Source organism: Pimephales promelas, chromosome 16, assembly GCF_988280905.1.
Source record: "Pimephales promelas chromosome 16, fPimPro1.hap1.1, whole genome shotgun sequence".
In the NCBI taxonomy this organism is placed as follows: domain Eukaryota; kingdom Metazoa; phylum Chordata; class Actinopteri; order Cypriniformes; family Leuciscidae; genus Pimephales; species Pimephales promelas.
Genome location: NC_142784.1, coordinates 420,061 through 437,500, shown reverse-complemented (window position 1 = coordinate 437,500; position 17,440 = coordinate 420,061). Strand labels below are relative to the sequence as shown.

The 17,440-nt window shown below is 40.3% G+C and overlaps 1 protein-coding gene and 6 non-coding genes across 8 annotated transcripts in view; 6 read left to right on the top strand and 1 right to left on the bottom strand.

Annotated features, from left to right (window-relative positions):
* The first annotated feature begins 1,075 nt into the window (after positions 1-1,075).
* trnaw-cca (transfer RNA tryptophan (anticodon CCA)) lies at positions 1,076-1,147 on the top strand. Its single transcript has one exon. It is a non-coding gene; the product is annotated as a tRNA-Trp (tRNA).
* Positions 1,148-1,559: 412 nt separating this feature from the next.
* On the top strand, positions 1,560-1,631 carry trnaw-cca (transfer RNA tryptophan (anticodon CCA)). The gene has a single exon. It is a non-coding gene; the product is annotated as a tRNA-Trp (tRNA).
* A 94-nt stretch (positions 1,632-1,725) lies between these two features.
* On the top strand, positions 1,726-1,797 carry trnaw-cca (transfer RNA tryptophan (anticodon CCA)). Its single transcript has one exon. It is a non-coding gene; the product is annotated as a tRNA-Trp (tRNA).
* Positions 1,798-2,195: 398 nt separating this feature from the next.
* On the top strand, positions 2,196-2,268 carry trnar-ccu (transfer RNA arginine (anticodon CCU)). The gene has a single exon. It is a non-coding gene; the product is annotated as a tRNA-Arg (tRNA).
* A 246-nt stretch (positions 2,269-2,514) lies between these two features.
* trnaw-cca (transfer RNA tryptophan (anticodon CCA)) lies at positions 2,515-2,586 on the top strand. The gene has a single exon. It is a non-coding gene; the product is annotated as a tRNA-Trp (tRNA).
* An 896-nt stretch (positions 2,587-3,482) lies between these two features.
* Positions 3,483-3,554, bottom strand: trnaw-cca (transfer RNA tryptophan (anticodon CCA)). The gene has a single exon. It is a non-coding gene; the product is annotated as a tRNA-Trp (tRNA).
* Positions 3,555-4,684: 1,130 nt separating this feature from the next.
* Positions 4,685-17,440, top strand: part of ftr86 (finTRIM family, member 86) — a 31,729-nt gene continuing 18,973 nt past the window's right edge. Inside the window, exon 1 of one of the 2 annotated variants that reach the window (XM_089120822.1) lies at positions 4,685-4,812. The gene's annotated coding sequence lies outside the window, so the exon portion shown is untranslated. Of the gene's footprint in view, positions 4,813-13,452; positions 13,622-17,440 lie in introns of those variants that run through there. The other variant, XM_039654036.2, reaches the window with a different exon arrangement.

Here is a 17,440-nt window from a genome sequence, read left to right as displayed (position 1 = left end):
ACAACTAGCTCAGTAATTTGACTGATTTGCGGGGCCTCGTGGCGCAACAGATTCAGAGCCTCTAGGCCTTCGTGGCGCAACGGTAGCGCGTCTGACTCCAGATCAGAAGATTGCGTGTTCAAATCACGTCGGGGTCAATCATTCTCTTCTTTGAGCACAAGTCTTTAATAAAATTCAGAAATCCTTGTTGCTAGACCCTACAACAAGCTCAGCAATTTGATTGGTTTTCAGGGCCTCGTGGCGCAACAGTAGCGCGTCTGACTCCAGATCAGAAGCCTGCGTGTTCAAATCACGTCGGGGTCAATCATTCTCTTCTTTGAGCACAAGTCTTTAATACAATTCAGGAATCCTTGTTGCTAGACCCTATAACTAGCTCAGCAATTTGACTGATTTGCGGGGCCTCGTGGCGCAACGGTAGCGCGTCTGACTCCAGATCAGAAGGCTGCGTGTTCAAAATCACGTCGGGGTCAATCATTCTCTTCTTTGAGCACAAGTCTTTAATAAAATTCAGAAATCCTTGTTGCTAGACCCTACAACAAGCTCAGCAATTTGATTGGTTTTCAGGGCCTCGTGGCGCAACAGTAGCGCGTCTGACTCCAGATCAGAAGGTTGCGTGTTCAAATCACGTCGGGGTCAATCATTCTCTTATTTAATACAATTCAGGAATCCTTGTTGCTAGACCCTACAACTAGCTCAGCAATTTGATTGATTCAGAGCCTCTAGGGCCTCGTGGCGCAACGGTAGCGCGTCTGACTCCAGATCAGAAGGTTGCGTGTTCAAAATCACGTCGGGGTCAATCATTCTCTTCTTTAATACAATTCAGGAATCCTTGTTGCTAGACCCTAGAACTAGCTCAGTAATTTGACTGATTTGCGGGGCCTCGTGGCGCACCAGATTCAGAGCCTCTAGGCCTTCGTGGCGCAACGGTAGCGCGTCTGACTCCAGATCAGAAGATTGCGTGTTCAAATCACGTCGGGGTCAATCATTCTCTTCTTTGAGCACAAGTCTTTAATACAATTCAGGAATCCTTGTTGCTAGACCCTATAACTAGCTCAGCAATTTGACTGATTTGCGGGGCCTCGTGGCGCAACGGTAGCGCGTCTGACTCCAGATCAGAAGATTGCGTGTTCAAATCACGTCGGGGTCAATCATTCTCTTCTTTGAGCACAAGTCTTTAATAAAATTCAGAAATCCTTGTTGCTAGACCCTACAACAAGCTCAGCAATTTGATTGGTTTTCAGGGCCTCGTGGCGCAACAGTAGCGCGTCTGACTCCAGATCAGAAGCCTGCGTGTTCAAATCACGTCGGGGTCAATCATTCTCTTCTTTGAGCACAAGTCTTTAATACAATTCAGGAATCCTTGTTGCTAGACCCTACAACTAGCTCAGCAATTTGATTGGTTTTCAGGGCCTAGTGGCGCAACGGTAGCACGTCTGACTCCAGATCAGAAGGTTGCGTGTTCAAATCACGTCGGGGTCAATCATTCTCTTATTTAATACAATTCAGGAATCCTTGTTGCTAGACCCTACAACTAGCTCAGCAATTTGATTGGTTTTCAGGGCCTCGTGGCGCAACGGTAGCGCGTCTGACTCCAGATCAGAAGGCTGCGTGTTCAAATCACGTCGGGGTCAATCATTCTCTTCTTTGAGCACAAGTCTTTAATACAATTCAGGAATCCTTGTTGCTAGACCCTACAACTAGCTCAGCAATTTGATTGGTTTTCAGGGCCTCGTGGCGCAACGGTAGCGCGTCTGACTCCAGATCAGAAGGCTGCGTGTTCAAATCACGTCGGGGTCAATCATTCTCTTCTTTAATACAATTCAGGAATCCTTGTTGCTAGACCCTATAACTAGCTCAGCAATTTGACTGATTTGCGGGGCCTCGTGGCGCAACGGTAGCGCGTCTGACTCCAGATCAGAAGGCTGCGTGCTCAAATCACGTCGGGATCAATCGTTTTCTTCTTTGAGCACAAGTCTTTAATACAATTCAGGAATCTGTGTTGCTAGACCCTACAACTAGCTCAGCAATTTGACTGATTTGCGGGGCCTTGTGGCGCAACGGTAGCGCGTCTGACTCCACATCAGAAGGCTGCGTGCTCAAATCACGTCGTGGTCAATCATTCTCTTATTTAATACAATTCAGAAATCCTTGTTGCTAGACCCTACAACTAGCTCAGCAATTTGATTGGTTTTCAGGGCCTCGTGGCGCAACGGTAGCGCGTCTGACACCTGATCAGAAGGCTGCGTGTTCAAAATCACGTCGGGGTCAATCATTCTCTTCTTTGAGCACAAGTCTTTAATAAAATTCAGAAATCCTTGTTGCTAGACCCTACAACTAGCTCAGCAATTTGATTGGTTTTCAGGGCCTAGTGGCGCAACGGTAGCACGTCTGACTCCAGATCAGAAGGTTGCGTGTTCAAATCACGTCGGGGTCAATCATTCTCTTATTTAATACAATTCAGGAATCCTTGTTGCTAGACCCTACAACTAGCTCAGCAATTTGATTGGTTTTCAGGGCCTCGTGGCGCAACGGTAGCGCGTCTGACTCCAGATCAGAAGGCTGCGTGTTCAAATCACGTCGGGGTCAATCATTCTCTTCTTTGAGCACAAGTCTTTAATACAATTCAGGAATCCTTGTTGCTAGACCCTACAACAAGCTCAGCAATTTGACTGATTTGTGGGGCCTCGTGGCGCAACGGTAGCGCGTCTGACTCCAGATCAGAAGATTGCGTGTTCAAAATCACGTCGGGGTCAATCATTCTCTTATTTAATACAATTCATGAATCCTTGTTGCTAGACCCTACAACTAGCTCAGCAATTTGATTGATTTTCAGGGCCTCGTGGCGCAACAGATTCAGAGCCTCTAGGGCCTCGTGGTGCAACGGTAGCGCGTCTGACTCCAGATCAGAAGGCTGCGTGTTCAAAATCACGTCGGGGTCAATCATTCTCTTCTTTAATACAATTCAGGAATCCTTGTTGCTAGACCCTACAACTAGCTCAGTAATTTGACTGATTTGCGGGGCCTCGTGGCGCAACAGATTCAGAGCCTCTAGGCCTTCGTGGCGCAACGGTAGCGCGTCTGACTCCAGATCAGAAGGTTGCGTGTTCAAATCACGTCGGGGTCAATCATTCTCTTCTTTGAGCACAAGTCTTTAATACAATTCAGAAATCCTTGTTGCTAGACCCTACAACAAGCTCAGCAATTTGATTGGTTTTCAGGGCCTCGTGGCGCAACAGTAGCGCGTCTGACTCCAGATCAGAAGGCTGCGTGTTCAAATCACGTCGGGGTCAATCATTCTCTTCTTTGAGCACAAGTCTTTAATACAATTCAGGCTGGATAGAAAACCTTCTGTAAAGGCTAGAAAGACCCGAAAGACACCCCCGTGATGGCTAGCTCGTTAGCTTTCTGCTGGAAAAAACGGTAAGAAAATTCAGGGGGTTCAAGCTCGGGGGGTTAAAGACTTGTGCTCAGAAGAGAATGATTGACCCCGACGTGATTTGAACACACAGCCTTCTGATCTGGAGTCAGACGCGCTACCGTTGCGCCACGAGGCCCTGAAAACCAGTCAAATTGCTGAGCTAGTTGTAGGGTCTAGCAACAAGGATTCCTGAATTGTATTAAGGAAGAGAATGATTCATTATTCTCAAAGGCGTACACATTAGGAGATAACAAAAAGCTGGTTTCTAGATTGTATAGAAGTATACAAACATCTAAGAACCATTCATCAATATACATTAAACAAAAATGGGAGAAAGAGTCTGTCTTACAAATAACAGATGAAGACTGGACAGATATATGTGTGATACAGGCAAATACCACAAACTCAAGATCCTGGAAGGAATTTGGATGGAAGAACTTAGTAAGATTTTTTATAACTCCCAAATTAACAGCACTCCATACGGGTTCTCAGAGCCGGGGCTTTTGCTGGAGGCAATGTGAAACCTCGATGGCTAATCATTATCATATTTTCTGGGCATGCCCAAAAATAAAATTGTTTTGGCAAGAAGCAGTGGCAGAGATTGAGAAAATTATGGGAGTAGAGATGGACTTTTTTATTCACTACTATATATCTAGGTAAAATATCGGGTAATGTTTTAGACAAGGATAAATACTTATTAAAAATATTGTTAGCAAGCTGTAGGAAAGCAATAACCCGTAAATGGTTGCAGGTGGATCCTCCAACTAAGGATCAATGGCTAGGGATTGTAAACGAAATATACAGTATGGAGAGGCTTACATTTACATTAAGGCTCAAATTTGACAAATGTAACACGCTTTGGGAAAAATGGACTATGTATGTAAACCACTGAGTGTGATATTATATATCAAGATGTTGGAATTGTTTTGTGATACTGTCTGATATTGTAAAATCCATGATAACTATTATGTTCTTTGTTCCAATAAAAAAAGTGTAAAAAAAAAAAAAAAAAAAAAAAGAAGAGATTGATTGACCCCGACGAACCCGTGATTTGAACACGCAACCTTCTGATCTGGAGTCAGACGCGCTACCGTTGCGCCACGAGGCCCCGCAAATCAGTCAAGTTGCTCGCGCGGGAGCCGAAAATAGCTAAGCTTAACTTCCCTTAACTTTTCCCATTCGAGCTATGGTAGTGCTTAACACTACGGATGCAATCTACTTTTGGCCACACGTAGACTTCCCGGCGCTGTTTCACTTTTCCGTGGCGGGGAATTTAAAAGGCGAAGCGTCATCTCTCAACCCGTTTTATTACCGGATATTTGTTTACCGACTTGTCAGCAAACTTGTTTCGTTTTGTTAGTGTCTAAACTACCTGCAGACAGACTTTAACTCAGGTGAGTGCATATACTTTATTATTCAAATATTTTATCATTTAAATTGCATGTATATTGTCATGTAATCGTATTGTTATCGTGTTGAATGGATTGTGACGATAAGAAACAGCTATTTTATAAGAGTATCTTTGTTTGTAAAGGTGAATGTTTCATCATAATCTCTAACTATGTTTAAAATATAAGTTAACATTGCAGAAAGATGTAATGTGCAGTAGTATGGAGGACCAAACCTGCAGTTAAAAATGAATGAATGAATAAATAAATAAATAAATAAAATTAAATGTGATAATAGGAAAATACATAAAGGAATAAACGACTTGATAAAATAATTACGATAACATTTTAATCAAATATATTTTTGTATAATTTCCCCCAAATATATCATTTTTTGCTTTTATATTTTAATGTATTTGTATTCGTTTTAATTGTATTTATTTATTATTTTATTTCTTTGTTCAGTTTATTCTTATATTTATTTATACATTCATTTAAAGTCAGTAATATCTGACTTATAGTATCACAATGAGCACTGAGCCACATACTGGTGGTCAAAAGGACAATTACGTTGAGACAGACTTATTGCAGAGAATTGAACATCTTCGTCAGTTGGATTTATGTGGAATGGAATATACTGAATACATTAACAATAATTGTAACTACTATACAAATGAAAAGTACAACAACAATTGCTTCACTGAGGATAAATTGACTATTGTTCATTTCAATAGCAGAAGTTTGTATACTAACTTTAATGCAATACGTGAATATCTTCAAAGTTTTGTGTTTCCTTTTAGTGTGATAGCGATTTCTGAAACTTGGTTCAATCAAGAGAAAGGAATTGATTTTGAAATGGATGATTACGATCTGCATTACGTGAATAGACAAAATAAAACGGGAGGTGGGGTCGCACTATATGTGCACAAAACTATAAAATATTCGCTTCTAACCAATATGTCATTTGTATGTGATAATCTAATGGAATGTATAACAATAGAAATCAATAATGGTAAGAAGAAAAAAAACATCATTATAAGTTGTGTTTATAGATCACCTGGGTCAAGTATTGATACTTTTAATGAAGAAATGGAGAACATGTTTTCAAAAGTTAATAAGCCCTTATTTATTTGTGGAGACTTTAACATTGATCTCTTAAATCCAAATAAACATAAATTGACCGATGAATTCATTGAAAGAATGTACTCCATGTCTTTATTTCCATCAATAACTAAACCAAGTAGAATCACATCACATAGTGCAACCTTAATTGATAATATCTTTACTAACAACTTGACAAATAACATAATTAACGGGTTGTTTATTTGTGATATTACGGATCATTTACCTGTTTTTGTCATATATGACTGTAATGTTTCTAAAACAAAAGAAATCTGTAATGTAGGCTGCAAAAGACTATTAACTCAAGATGCAATCAATTCATTTAACGATGATCTGAGAGTACAAGACTGGAGTTCTGTTCATGGAGAGACTGACACAGACAAAGCTTATAATGTCTTTTTAGAAATATTCACATATTCATACGACAAGTATTGCCCTGTTTCAGTTTACAGTAAATGCAACATATATTTCAATTGTCCTTGGATGACTAAAGGTTTACAAAATGCATGCAAAAAGAAAAATAATCTCTATAAAGTATTTATTAAACTGAAAACTAAAGAAGCAGAGAATAGATATAAGTTGTATAAGAATAAGTTAACGGACGGTATTAAGAATAGCCAAGAAATGTTATTATAAGAAATTATTGATTGATAATAAAACTAGTATAAAAGGAACTTGGGATGTATTAAATAGCATTATCAAAAAAGGCTTTAAAAAAAACGACTTATCCAGAATATTTTGTTGATGCACATGGTGAATATCATACTAAGAAAAGGGTAGTGAATAGCTTTAACGATTTTTTCGTAAACATCGGCCGTGACTTCGCATCAAGTATCCCAGATGAACAAATAGAGCACAATATTGATAAAATTGAGATAAATTCAAACACCATTTTTCTTTCGGGAGTTAGTGATGAAGAAGTAATGGATATTGTTCAAAAGTCGAAAAATAACTACTCGATGGACTGTTATTCCGTCAATATGGCATTATTAAAAAAAGTTATAAATAACATTAAAGCACCCTTAACGCACATCTGTAATCTGTCACTTCAAAATGGTTGTGTTCCCAAGAAGATGAAAATTGCCAAAGTTATTCCACTATTCAAAAATGGAAATAAACATATTTTTAACAATTATAGACCAATTTCATTGCTTCCTCAATTTTCAAAAATTCTAGAAAAGATATTTAATATTCGTTTAGAAAAATTTGTTGAAAAATATAATCTGATAAATGGAAGTCAATATGGATTTAGAAGCAAGAGATCTACATCTATGGCTATAATTGATGCCACAGAAGGATTATCAAATGCATTAGACAATAAAAAATTTACCATTGGAATTTTCATTGATTTGAAGAAAGCCTTCGACACAATTAATCATGCAATATTATTTAAGAAATTGGAAAGGTATGGGATACGAGGGATAGCGGGCAATTGGGTAAAAAGCTTTTTAAGTGATAGAATGCAATATGTGCAAATGGGGGAGTCCTCTTCTGATTGTCGTTTAATTTCTTGTGGTGTCCCCCAAGGGTCAGTATTGGGCCCCAAACTATTCAATTTGTACATCAATGATATATTTAATGTTTCTAAATTACTCAAGTTAGTTTTGTTTGCAGATGATACCAACATTTTCTATTGTGATGACAATTATGATAAAGTTATTAATGTTGTAAATAAATTGTCTTTGAACTTAGATAAAACTAAAGCCATTTTATTTGGTAATCATAAGGAAAAAATGGATAAGATGATTGAGATAGACGGGTTACAAATTGAATATGTCTCTGAAATAAAATTTTTAGGAGTTATAATAGATGGCAAACTAACTTGGAAAACTCACATCAGGCACATAAAAACCAAAGTCTCCAAAAGCCTTGCGATAATAAATAAAGCCAAACAGGTACTTGATGAGAATGCACTACGTATCTTGTATTGTTCCTTAATTTTACCGTACTTAACTTACTGTGTTGAAGTATGGGGAAATAACTACAACAACTTAATACAATCACTATTTATTCTACAAAAAAGGGCGATACGTATTATAAACATGGCTGATTATCTTGATCATACAAATCCACTTTTTCTTAAATCTAAATTATTAAAAATACAGGACCTAGTTAAAGTTAATATAGCAAAATTTTTATTTAAAGCATTTCACAACCTTTTACCTTCTAACATACAAAAGTTATTTACACATAGTGAGAAGTCGTATAGTTCGAGGAGTTATGGGAACTTTGTTATGCCTGTGGTCAGAACAACTAGGAGAAGTTTTTGTGTGTCTGTATGTGGAGTTAAACTTTGGAATAGTTTGGGGCTGGAACTGAAACAAAGCAAAAATATTCATCAATTTAAAGTACATTATAAACAGAAGGTCTTATCGCAATACATGTCGGAAATGGTTTAATTTCCTGTTGTATTCATTGTATTTTGTTAATATTACCCTGTAGGTATTCTGATTACCATTGTTGGTATTTTCTTAGATGTATCCATGTGTTTATACTCTGTTTTATTTTACCTTGTAGGTAATTGATTACCATTGTTGGTATTATTATAATTGTTACCTGAGTTCATGATCATATATGGTGTGTATTTAGGATATGTTTTGTTTTGTTTTGGTATTGTTTTGCCTTTGATGAGGGAGAAAGGGTTTCCCTTCCTTCCCTTCTCATGTTTTCATATATGTACTTATATTCAGAATTGTTATTGAGTGTTATGATAATGTGTAAGGAAGTAATTATTATTGTTTTGTTTTTCCTGTTTTTGGTAACCGGGGTGGGTTCAAATAAGTTTGACTTCTATCCACTCCGTTTCGAGCAATAGATTTAGGTTTTGTTAAAGTCGATGTAAATATTATGAATTTAAAGGCTTGTACAGATTAACCAAAATGCTGCGTATTGCCTTGTCATGTGTAACTACATATTGCTCGAAATAAACAAATAAATAAATAAAAATAAATAAATTTAATTGTATATTTATTTATTCCAATTTGTTTTTATTTCCAGATATATTTGTTTTAACCTTTATTTATTTAAATTTTCTTTCTTTAGTTTTATATCTATTCTTACATTATTTCATTTATTGATGTGCATGATAATTAGGTTGGTTGGTCTTGCTTACCAAATATAAATATTACCTAACACATAAATAAAAGCAGAAAGGGAAGGGAAAAAATGCAAAAAATATTTTGATTAAGAATAAATCATATTTATTTTATCAAGTCATTTATTCCTTTATTTATTTTCCTATTATCAAATGTATCTTTTTTTTACTTATTAATTTTTAATTTCTGCAGGTTTGGTCCTCCTATATTGTAATTAATATCACACACACACATATTGCATTTAAATTATGAACAAATAGATATATGTGTGCAATTTAATGGTACAATTTAACATTTTTAATTAGTTAAACTTGTTAACTTTTTATATATACATGCATACATTTCTGCATATATATTTTTATATATTATTTTATTAAATCTTTATTTTAAATCTTGTTTTTTTTCCCAGCTTTATGTTATTATTATTGTTATTATTCATGTTATTGTTGTTTAATCTATAAGTATTTAATACATTACCTTTTTCAGTTTTACATAATAATATGTATATTATTGTATTATAAATAAAATGATAAACTTACTATTTGGTGTATACTGGTTATATTTCATATACTGTATATATTGGATTTCTGTGCATAGGTAAATAAATATAATGTGAAAATCTCTAAAAAAAACATTATCAAAATGTTCTTTACAATTATTCACATTCAAATATTTTCTATATTAAAAGAGAACTATACCCTATTATAATTTAAATGTTTATTGAGATAATTGGACATTTCGTACATCCTACACAAGAACAAATCTTAAAAGTTTTATTCTATTTTCATCAAAAATTTAGTTTATTATATGTAAATCGTACTTGACATGAATTTGTAATCATTTTTTAATCTAGATACAATATATGATATTTGTGGTCGAGACGGGACTCGAACCTTTGATTTTGTGTATTTTTTCTGGCCCGCCTCCCTGAAATTTCCTGCGTTCCTATTGGCTGGCAGCGCTCTACACCTACACGCGACTGGCCTTATAAAGCCCATAACAAATAATAAATCTAACAGATAGGCAACGCTTCAGTCTTCATGTGGATCTCACACACTCCTCATCCTCACACATCTTCATAAGAGTTGAGCTCATTGAAGAGGGACTTTAAAAAGAAAGAGAAATCGATTCTGGCGGGCGTCGTTCTCTCTCTCTCTCTCTCTCTCTCTCTCTCTCTCAATTCAATTCAATTCAGAAAGCTTTATTGGCATGACAAAAAATACATTTTGTATTGCCAAAGCGTCAAAACAACATAGAAAATGATTTGGAACATTTAGTACACAAAATATTAAAACTGATATCATAAAACAATAATAATAAAATGAACAGATTAATAAATAAAATAAAATGGATTTAGAAATCATCTATATATATATATATATATATATACATATATATACACATACATACATATACATACATATATATATATATATATATATATATATATATATATATATATATATATATATATATATATATATATATACATATACATAAAAAGAAAAATATTGAACATTATATACATGTGTGTAGGTCTTAGGCTGTGAGTGAGTGCGTGTTTAGTGTATGTTTGCTGGTTTCTGGTCGTCCCTCAGGATGTGGCAGGATGCTACAAATTTTGCAGCTATATTTGAGCATTTGGCTTCTTCGCCAAGAATGAAACAAAGTTTTTGGGTCGGATTACAGGTGTTAAATTGGGGAAATATATTATTAATTTTGGGGTAATAATGGTCTCTGATGTGTTTATATTTTGGGCATTCTGTGAGGAAGTGCAGCTCGGTCTCCGTCACTCCCAGGGTGCAGTGCGGGCACAGTCTGTCCTCACGGGAGAGCCAGGTCTGTCTGCGCCGGCCCGTCTCGATGGCCAGGCTGTGCTCGCTGAGTCTGTACATCGTCAGGGTTTTCCTGAGTCTCACATCACTCACTGTGCTCAGGTAGTTCGCAACGGTGTACTCTCGATTTAGTGCCGAATAACATTCCAGTTTGTGTTGGTTTTTAATGGTGTTTGTCCAATGGGTGATGTACTTGTCTTGTTCTGTGTTGATAATTTGTGCGGGCCGAATGTGTGTGAGTGTGTGTGTGTGCTGAGGCGAGCTGATCTCTGCAGGAGAGAGCCCAGTCAGTCTCAGCACCAGCTGGCACAGGGGACTCCTCGCTACGCTCAGCTCTTGGTGTTTTAGGGCTTGGTAATGGTATGTGTTGGGGTCGCTTGTCTTTAGGTGTTTCCAGAATTTGATGGCTCTTTTTTGGATGTTTAGAAGGAGAGGGTATTGGCCTAATTCTGCCCTGCATCCGTTGTTTGGTGTCTTTCTTTGGACTTTGAGTATTCGTTTACAAAAATCTAAATGTAGAGTTTCAATTGGATGTTTTTCCCAGTTTAAGAGATCAAATTTGATAGAAGGACCCCACACTTCACTGCCATATAAAACAATTGGTTCAATTATGGATTTGAAAAGTTTGAGCCAAATTTGGATTGGGATGTCAATTTTGATTGATCTTTTTATGGCATAGAAAGCCCTTTGAGCTTTCTCTTTGAGTTAATTCACAGCCAAAGTAAAGTTGCCAGTTGGAGTTATTTTCAGGCCGAGGTAAGTGTATGTTTTTGTGCTCTCGATGGGTCTGTGTGATAGTGTGAATGTGTGTGTTGGTCCCTGAGATCTGGAGCGTTTCTGGAACATCATGACTCTAGTTTTCTGGAGGTTGACGGTCAGGGCCCAGGACTGACAGTAATCCTCCAGCAGATCCAGGCTGTCCTGAAGCCCCTCTTTAGTGGGCGACAGGAGGACCAGGTCATCTGCGTAGAGAAGACACTTGATCTCTGTGTCGTGTAGAGTGAGACCTTGAAAGGGGGCATGCTCTAATATATTGGCCAATTGGTTGATGTAAATGTTGAAGAGGGTGGGGCTTAAACTGCAGCCCTGTCTCACTCCGCGCCCCTGGGGGAAGAATTCGGTTCTTTGGTTTCCAATTTTGACAGCGCATTGGCTGGCTGTGTACATAGATTTGATCAAATCATAAAATTTCCCCCCTATTCCACTGTCGATCAGTTTGAGGTATAATCCTTTGTGCCAGATTGAATCAAAGGCTTTCTTGAAATCAATGAAACAAGCAAAAATTTGTCCTTTGTTTTGATGTACATATTTGTCAATTAGTGTTTGTAATGTAAAAATGTGATCGGATGTGCGACATTTTGGAAGAAAGCCGATTTGGCATTTACTCAAGGCATTGTGCTTCATAAGGAAGTCTAAAAGTCTGGTGTTTAAGACGCTGCAGAGAACCTTCCCCAGGTTACTGTTCACACAGATGCCTCGGTAGTTGTTGGGGTCTGATTTGTCTCCGTTCTTGTGGATGGGGCTGATGAGGCCCTTGTTCCAGATCTCAGGGAAGAACCCTACACACAGAACATCATTGAACAGTTTCAGCATGGCCAGTTTGAAGCTTTGGTCCGTGTGTTTCAGCATCTCGTTCAGGATGCTGTCGACACCACAGGCTTTCTTGGGCTCAAGGGCTCCTAATTTATCTTCCAATTCCTTCATTGTTATGGGGAAATCTAAAGGGTTTTGATTTTCTTTAATTGATCTTTCCAAATTGTCTAGTTTATTAGTTATTTCATTTTGTTTATAGTTTTGAGTTTGAGTCGGGCTGTATAATTCTTGGAAGTGGTTTTTCCACTTCTCCCCGTCTTGGATTGCCAGAACTTCTTGATTTGGTTTGTATAATAATTTCCATTTATCCCAGAATTTGTGTGAGTTTATAGATTTTTCAATTTCTTCAAACTGGTTTTGCAGAAACTGTGCTTTTTTCCGTCGGAGTGTGGCTTTATATTGTTTTAATGTCTCACAGTAAAGAAGGCGGAGGTCCGAATTATCTGGTTGTCGGTGTTTTTGGTTTGATAAATTTCGTAGGTTTTTTCTCAGAGCCTTACAGTCCAAATCAAACCATTTGTCTGTGTCTAAATATTTTTTCTTTGGTTTAACAATTGACAAATTACTTTTTTGTGCTGTTTTGTAGAAACAAACAACTCTCTCTCTCTCTCTCTGTGTGTGTGTGTGTGTGTGTGTGCGTGCGTGACAGACTTTTGTCTTGACGCGCAAATGTTTAAAAGCATTTGCATGAAGAATGCTTGCCAAAAGATGACAGAAAAAACGGGAACGCCGCGTTAAATATTATAAACACATTACTCGCATGACAGCATACGCCTTGTCTATATGTGAATATGCAAAAGACAGACGTTTTTGACAATATTTTAGATTTGACTGTAAAACGCCACCATGAAAAAGGCAGCGTGCAAGCGCTGGGAATGTAATCATATTTCATATTTAATATAAATCATATTTAATCATATATCATTCGTATATTTATAAACAATACTTTATTGGTTAAAAATACTGTAGTAGGATGAATTGCAGGGTGGGAACGTAGTTCACCTTATTTAAACGAGTTTCTGAGTCTCGAATCTTCATTCGGTTCGATCGACTCATCAAAAAGAACCGATTTCAAAGAACGATTCACTGACTAATCATCAGAAATGCCGGTGTTTTGATCGCTAATATCCCGAATTACACTCAGACTGAGTTCTGCTTCTCAACTGCCAGGTAAGTTCATTACAGGGTTGCACATCAGTTAATATGTTGATATTGTAAACATTTAAGCTAAACAGCTGTAGGCTACGTGTAAACACACAATCACAGCAGGTCAAAACTGATTATAAATGGCAGGTGATATTGTCTATCTGTAGACAGTGTGCTAGCGAAATACATGTGCTGATGGTTTAAGACAAGATGAGTTTTGTGAAGAAAGGTTTGCATCGACAGGCCCCAGAAATGAGATCATATGTGGGCCAAACATTGCTTATGGTGTTGGTTTTGGAATATAATCATATTCTTCTTGATAGAGCTTGCATACAACTTTTGATATCACTATTATAATGTTTACAACATTCAGTGAAAATCCAGCTGTTTTTTAATTTACTGACAATGTAGATTTGTCCAAAAAAAGTTCAGGAAGTGAAGTAAATAAAAACATTGTTATATAATAACAGAACACTGAAGTAAAAAGTGACTTTATATATTCAATCTTTACATGAACCACAAACACAAATAGTGCTGCAGTGAGTGAAATCAATTGTGAAAATTGTCTTGCTTAAACAAAAATACAAACAGTGCAAATGATTTTCATAAACTATAAGAAGGATTTACACAAACGAAACTTAACACTTGGATAGTGTGCCAATTATCTCGGCCTGGGTCAGGGGTTGTGAAGTTTAACTGGAACAATTGTGTGTTTGATCAGTCCAGTTGTTACATACTAAAATTATGTATTGCTTATAAATAAAACATTAACCTATTACTTGGGGTTCAGTAAGTCCTGGGCTGCTGCATGCCTGCAGAAACTCGACTGGACTTTCCGTGTGGCGTGTGAGGGCCCAGATAGCAAACTGACATTGAATCAACGTGGAAATATGACATCGAAACAACGTTGATCTGACATTGTTTTGCTCATCGAATTAACGTTGAACCAACGTCAGACGCGTCATTCTTTCAAAACTAACGGAAAATCAACTTGAAATCAACGCGTTGTTTCAACGTTATGAAAGCAAACCAATTTTCGATTTTCATTTAGCTTTGAAGAATGCCGCGTCTGACGTTGGTTCAACGTTAATTCGATGTCAGTTTGCTATCTGGGGGTGTACTTGACCCGACTGCACTTCATGTTCAGCGCGCTTGCTTATCCACCAGGCAACATTTTGTTTTGAGGAAAGCAGGAAGAAACGCGCTTTCGCTGATAGACTGCCTAACAGATTTAGCATTTATGCCGTGCAGTGTCATGAACACATCATTAAAGTGTCATTTTTTCCCATGCTATCTTTCTCCGTGGTGGAAAAAACTTATCAACACGTTTGTTTTTTCTCTCTCGTTGACTTTTGTAATGCTCTGCTCGCTGGGGTCTTTAAATCAACTCTAAACAAATTGCAATATGCTCAGAAATTAAATTATTTGAAAAGTGTAAAAATGTAGGATCAAAGTAGTGATAGATGTTTGTTGTCATAATGATGACTGTAGCACACAGCTGTTGTGGTTAGCGATCACACGTGTACCGCACCCAAGCCCAACTGAACCGGCTCTGGTCCACCTGTTCCACACGGGCCAGGGACAACTCAGTGAACCACACCCGGGTAAGGTACGGAGTGATCACCCTACACGTGTACCGCACCCAAGCCCAACTGAACCGGCTCTGGTCCACCTCTTCCACACGGGCCAGGGACAACTCAGCGAACCACACCCGGGTAAGGTACGGAGTGATCACACTACACGTGTACCGCACCCAAGCCCAACTGAACCGGCTCTGGTCCACCTCCTCCACACGGGCCAGGGACAACTCAGCGAACCACACCCGGGTACGGTACGGAGTGATCACACTACACGTGTACCGCACCCAAGCCCAACTGAACCGGGCTCTGGTCCACCTGTTCCACACGGGCCAGGGACAACTCAGTGAACCACACCCGGGTAAGGTACGGAGTGATCACCCTACACGTGTACCGCACCCAAGCCCAACTGAACCGGCTCTGGTCCACCTCTTCCACACGGGCCAGGGACAACTCAGCGAACCACACCCGGGTACGGTACGGAGTGATCACACTACACGTGTACCGCACCCAAGCCCAACTGAACCGGGCTCTGGTCCACCTGTTCCACACGGGCCAGGGACAACTCAGCGAACCACACCCGGATAGGGTACGGAGTGATCACACTACACGTGTACCGCACCCAAGCCCAACTGAACCGGGCTCTGGTCCACCTGTTCCACACGGGCCAGGGACAACTCAGTGAACCACACCCGGGTAAGGTACGGAGTGATCACCCTACACGTGTACCGCACCCAAGCCCAACTGAACCGGCTCTGGTCCACCTCTTCCACACGGGCCAGGGACAACTCAGCGAACCACACCCGGGTAAGGTACGGAGTGATCACACTACACGTGTACCGCACCCAAGCCCAACTGAACCGGCTCTGGTCCACCTCTTCCACACGGGCCAGGGACAACTCAGCGAACCACACCCGGGTACGGTACGGAGTGATCACACTACACGTGTACCGCACCCAAGCCCAACTGAACCGGATCTGGTCCACCTCTCCCACACGGGCCAGGGACAACTCAGTGAACCACACCCGGGTAAGGTACGGAGTGATCACACTACACGTGTACCGCACCCAAGCCCAACTGAACCGGGCCCTGGTCCACCTCCTCCACACGGGCCAGGGACAACTCAGCGGACCACACCCGGGTAAGGTACGGAGTGATCACACTACACGTGTACCGCACCCAAGCCCAACTGAACCGGCTCTGGTCCACCTCTTCCACACGGGCCAGGGACAACTCAGTGAACCACACCCGGGTAAGGTACGGAGTGATCACACTACACGTGTACCGCACCCAAGCCCAACTGAACCGGGCCCTGGTCCACCTCCTCCACACGGGCCAGGGACAACTCAGTGAACCACACCCGGGTAAGGTACGGAGTGATCACACTACACGTGTACCGCACCCAAGCCCAACTGAACCGGCTCTGGTCCACCTGTTCCACACGGGCCAGGGACAACTCAGTGAACCACACCCGGGTAAGGTACGGAGTGATCACCCTACACGTGTACCGCACCCAAGCCCAACTGAACCGGCTCTGGTCCACCTCTTCCACACGGGCCAGGGACAACTCAGTGAACCACACCCGGGTAAGGTACGGAGTGATCACACTACACGTGTACCACACCCAAGCCCAACTGAACCGGCTCTGGTCCACCTCTTCCACACGGGCCAGGGACAACTCAGCGAACCACACCCGGGTAAGGTACGGAGTGATCACACTACACGTGTACCGCACCCAAGCCCAACTGAACCGGGCCCTGGTCCACCTCCTCCACACGGGCCAGGGACAACTCAGTGAACCACACCCGGGTAAGGTACGGAGTGATCACACTACACGTGTACCGCACCCAAGCCCAACTGAACCGGGCTCTGGTCCACCTGTTCCACACGGGCCAGGGACAACTCAGTGAACCACACCCGGGTAAGGTACGGAGTGATCACCCTACACGTGTACCGCACCCAAGCCCAACTGAACCGGCTCTGGTCCACCTCTTCCACACGGGCCAGGGACAACTCAGTGAACCACACCCGGGTAAGGTACGGAGTGATCACACTACACGTGTACCGCACCCAAGCCCAACTGAACCGGCTCTGGTCCACCTCTTCCACACGGGCCAGGGACAACTCAGCGAACCACACCCGGGTAAGGTACGGAGTGATCACACTACACGTGTACCGCACCCAAGCCCAACTGAACCGGGCCCTGGTCCACCTCCTCCACACGGGCCAGGGACAACTCAGTGAACCACACCCGGGTAAGGTACGG